This window comes from Musa acuminata, unplaced genomic scaffold (genome assembly GCF_036884655.1).
Source record: "Musa acuminata AAA Group cultivar baxijiao unplaced genomic scaffold, Cavendish_Baxijiao_AAA HiC_scaffold_499, whole genome shotgun sequence".
NCBI lineage: Eukaryota > Viridiplantae > Streptophyta > Magnoliopsida > Zingiberales > Musaceae > Musa > Musa acuminata.
This window is the reverse complement of record NW_027020744.1, coordinates 15,001-20,000: the sequence shown is the minus strand read 5'-3', so window position 1 is coordinate 20,000 and position 5,000 is coordinate 15,001. Positions and strand designations below refer to the sequence as shown.

General features: G+C 35.2%; 1 protein-coding gene across 1 annotated transcript in view; it reads left to right on the top strand.

The window, feature by feature from the left end:
* The window catches only part of LOC135660674 (cytochrome b6-f complex subunit 4-like), a 2,858-nt gene extending 1,431 nt beyond the window's left edge, over positions 1-1,427 (top strand). The window contains exon 1 of the mRNA XM_065176409.1: positions 1-1,427. This exon is cut by the window's left edge and continues 1,431 nt beyond it. The gene's annotated coding sequence lies outside the window, so the exon portion shown is untranslated.
* Positions 1,428-5,000: the final 3,573 nt, after the last annotated feature.

The following is a 5,000-nucleotide window of genomic DNA, read 5'->3' as shown; positions in this document are numbered from 1 at the left end:
ACAATTATAGGTCCTGGAAGGTAATTCTGATTGGTCAATAAAAATACATTTCAATGGAATTTCTTTTTTGTTTTTCTTTAGATTAGTTAATCTATCTTGAAAGGTAAAAATGGGTAGAGTAAACCTGTTTTTATTTTCTTTGAAATTAATGTCCTCTTCCTCCGCATGTAGAAAAGGAATAAATAAATCAATTAAATTACGAGAAGCTTCATAAAGTGCTTCCTTAGGAGTTAAACTTCCATTCGTCCATATTTCTAGAAAAAGTATCTCTTGTTTTTCATTCCCATTCCCATAAGAATGAATACTATGATTCGCATTTCGAACAGGCATAGATACAGCATCTATAGGATAACTTCCATTTTGAGAGTTAGTTGTTGGTTTCGTACGATATCCACGATCTCGCCTGATTTGTAATCCAATACACAAATCAATTGGTTCCGTCAGGTTAGCTATATGTTGTGTTGTGTCAACTATTTCCACGGAAGGTGGTGAGATGATATCTTGAGCGGTTACGTATTTAGGGCCCCTGGCGCAAATGGATGCGTCTCTAACTCCATATATATTACTTCTCAATACAATTTCTTTCAAATTTAGTAAAATTTCATGTACCGATTCTTCAATACCTATTATCGTAGAATATTCATGCGGCACTTTCTCAGAGTTTGCACGTGTGATACATGTTCCTTCTATTTCTCCAAGTAAAGCCCTTCGCATGGCAATACCTATAGTATCGGCTTGACCTTTCATAAGCGGGGACAGAACGAAACGACCATAATAAAGACGTTTACTGTCTACTCTCGATTCAACACACCTCCACTGTAGTGTTCGAGTGGATCCTGCTACTTCCTCTCGAACCATACTATACTAATACTATTATTTGATCAGATCATTGAATTATTTATTTCTCTTGAAATCCGTTTTTTTCTTATTTCTACACACGTCTTTTTTTAGGGGGTCGACATCCATTATGTGGCATAGGTGTTACATCACGTACGAAACTTAATAGTATACCACTTCTACGAATGGCTCGTAATGCTGCATCTCTTCCGAGACCAGGACCTTTTATCATAACTTCTGCTCGTTGCATACCCTGATTAACTACTGTACGAATAGCATTTAATGCCGCCGCTTGAGCAGCATAGGGTGTCCCTCTTCTTGTCCCTTTGAATCCGGAAGTACCAGCGGAGGCCCAGGAAACCACCCGACCTCGTACATCTGTAACAGTTACAATGGTATTGTTGAAACTTGCTTGAACGTGAATAATTCCTTTTGGTATTCTACGTCCATTCTTACGTGAACCAATACGCCCATTCCTACGTGAACCGATTCTTGGTATAGCTTTTGTCATATTTTATCATCTTATAAATATAAGTCAGAAATATACGGAAAGAAAAGATACGGAAATATCCATTTCATATTAAAAGAAATCCTTTATTTTTGTCTTTTCTTTAGAAAGTTCTTTTTTAGAAAGATTATCCCTGTCTCTGTTTATGTCTCGGATTGGAACAAATCACTATAATTCGTCCGCGCCTACGGATCAGTCGACATTTTTCACAAATTTTACGAACGGAAGCCCTTATTTTCATATTTCTTATTCCTTACCTTAATTTTTAATCTATTCCTTGGAAGAAAATAAGTCTCTTGAATTTTTTTTTTTAACTTCGAATTGTATCGTCATGAAAGGAATGCTTTAAAAATCACCTAATCATTCGAATCTTTGTTGCGAAGTCTATAAATTATACGTCCCCTGGTTGAATCATAACAACTTACTTCAATTTTGACTCTATCCCCAGGTAGTATCCGTATAAAACTGCGCCGGATCCTTCCCGAAACATAACCTAGAATTACATCTTTATTATCTAGGCGGACCCGAAACATACCGTTGGGAAGTGATTCAGTAATTAAACCTTCATGAATAAATTTTTGTTCTTTCATTCCAGGTAACTTCCTTGAAGTATCAACTAATGGAGGAAGAGTTATATAACTCACTTTTCCTCTCTATTTCACAAATAGGAAGTTAGAGAGAAAATTAGGATACCAGAGGAGGAGGATCACCATATATATAACAAAAGTTCGCCTCCAATTTTTTCTCGTCGAGCTTCTCGATCTGTCATTATACCTCGGGAAGTAGAAAGAATTACAATTCCTATTCCACCTAAAATCTTAGGAATTTGTTGATAGTCGGAATAAATGCGTAAACCGGGTCGGCTGATACGCTTTAAAATAGTTCTGTGTATTCTTTTCCTAGTCTTTCTATGTCGCAGAGTTGAAACCAAGAAATATTTGTTACCTTCCTGATGTTTCCGAACGTTTTCAATAAAACCTTCTCGTAGAAGTATTTTCACAATATTTTCGGTGATATTAGTAGATGCTATTCGAACCGTTCCTTTTTTATTCATGTCAGCATTTCTTATAGAAGTTATTATATCGGCAATAGTGTCCTTACCCATGACGAACTATAATTATTGGTGCCTCCTAATTTTGATATAATCAACATGTTTCCTTTTTTTCTTTGTTTTATTTTCTTTCTTTTTTTTTTTTTTTTATTATTATAAAATTATTTATTATTAAAAGTATATGCGTGAGACACAATCTACTAATCTACTAAATTTGATCTATTTTAGATGTTCTGATATATCATAGTCCCATCTAGTAGTATTTATAATACCTCGGGAGCCAATGAAACTATTTTAGTAAAATTCAACTGTCTCAATTCCCGAGCGATCGCACCAAAAACTCGAGTTCCTTTTGGATTTCCTTCTTGATCAATGACAACCGCAGCATTGTCATCATATCGTATTATCATACCGTTGTCACGTTTGAGTTCTTTACAAGTACGTACAATTACAGCTCTAATTATTTCCGATCTTTCTAGTGGCATATTAGGCACTGCTTCTTTGATTACAGCAACAATAACGTCACCAATATGAGCATATCGATGATTACCAGCTCCTATGATTCGAATACACATCAATTCTCGAGCTCCGCTGTTATCCGCTACATTCAAAAGGGTCTGAGGTTGAATCATATCATTTTATTGGAATCCGTTATTTTAATGCAAAGGATGAAGGAAAAAAGAAATATTCTCTGTCCAGAAATAAATAAACTTGCCGTTGTTTTTTCATCCTCAATACACTGTTTAGTTCTACATACCTATCCTGACAAATTGAGTTCGTATAGGCATTTTGGACGCAGCTAGTGAAATAGCTGCTTTGGCTACAGCTTCTGATACTCCGCCCATTTCATAAAGTATTCGACCTGGTTTAACAACGGATACCCAATATTCGGGGGATCCCTTCCCCGAACCCATACGTGTTTCCGCAGGTCTTACTGTAACAGGTTTGTCGGGAAATATACGTAACCATATTTTTCCACCACGACGCGCATATCGTGTCATTGCTCTTCGCCCCGCTTCTATTTGTCTAGCTGTGATCCAAGCGGGTTCAAGTGCCTGAAGAGCGTATCTGCCGAAACAAATACGATTGCCCCGACAAGATATTCCCTTCATTCTTCCTCTATGTTGTTTACGAAATCTGGTTCTTTTGGGGTTATAGTTGATGGTCGTTTCTTAATTCCATCTCTACTACAGAACCGGACATGAGAGTTTCTTCTCATCCAGCTCCTCGCGAATGAAAGGATTCAATAATATTACAGATACGCATGTATTTAATAAACTAATACACTAAGACATTTATTAATATTGAATTTGTTTTGTTATACAGGAAGATGTATATACAGGATATACAGCTAGAATATTTATGTTATGCATATTTATAGATATAAATTATAGATAATGCTTTTTATTTTATAACGATCCTTGATCCTTATTTTTACCCTTATCAAATGATGCCAAAATATTGTAATGTAATCTCAATAAATAAAGGTTTCGCGGGCGAATATTTACTCTTTACTGTTTTATTCCTAGGTCAACCCATGACTTCTCAGAATAAATAAATTTTTTCTCGGTTCGTTCCGCCATCCCACCCAATGAATTATTCGGATTCGTTTTCAGTAGAATCCTATGCAGTCACAGGTTCCGTCGTTCCCATAGCTTCTCCGTTAATGGTTAGGCCTGAACTCTGCAATGGAGCTCCCAACAAAATTCCTTCTCGAGTCAATCTCCTTAGTTTTTATTAACCCGAGGCTCTTTATTATTATTTATATTATTTATATTCATTCAGTATTGATGCTTTATCACATTGCCTTTATGAGGTAATTCATAGACCATACATATTGGAATCATATATCATTGATATTTTTGTTCTCTCTTTCTATCATCCTTCCATTTATCCACATCCCTTTATTTTTGTTTCACAACCCATAATCTGATTTTTTATGGAAAAGATTTTAGTTGCAGTTGCTGCAACTATATGATTGATCCACTCATCTCATATAGTGACTGTTTCTTGGGATCTCGACAATACGAAGCAATAAGTTGGTTATTAGTTTATTTTGTTTTTATTTTTGTTTTTATTTATTTTATATAGTTATTAAGTTTAAGTAGGGTTTAGTCTATTTTTTTTTAATTCCAACTCTAAACTCTAAAGAAAAATTAACGAGTCACACACTAAGCATAGCAATTATAACAAATGGTCAATCGAATTTTTATTCAACCTTATAGAATTAGAATTGCTCATTTTTGTTTGATTTAACGGAAAAAGAATGAAACAGTTTGTTATTTTTTGTTCTATCACTGGCCAGAATGGCAAGATAAATAAAGGTCTATTATTCCTCGTCCACAAATATCCAAATTTTGATGCCTAATACTCCATAGATAGTTCGAATTGTATAGGAACAATGATCAATTTTAGCGCGAATTGTTTGTAGGGGAACCCTGCCCTCTCTGATCCATTCGACACGTGCAATTTCTTTTCCGTCAATCCGCCCTGCAATTTGTACTTGCATTCCTTTTGTATCCGTTTGTTCAGCTAATTCAATAGCCTTTTTCATTGCCTTTCGAAACGAAACTCTATTTTTTAATTGTAAAGCTATATATTCCG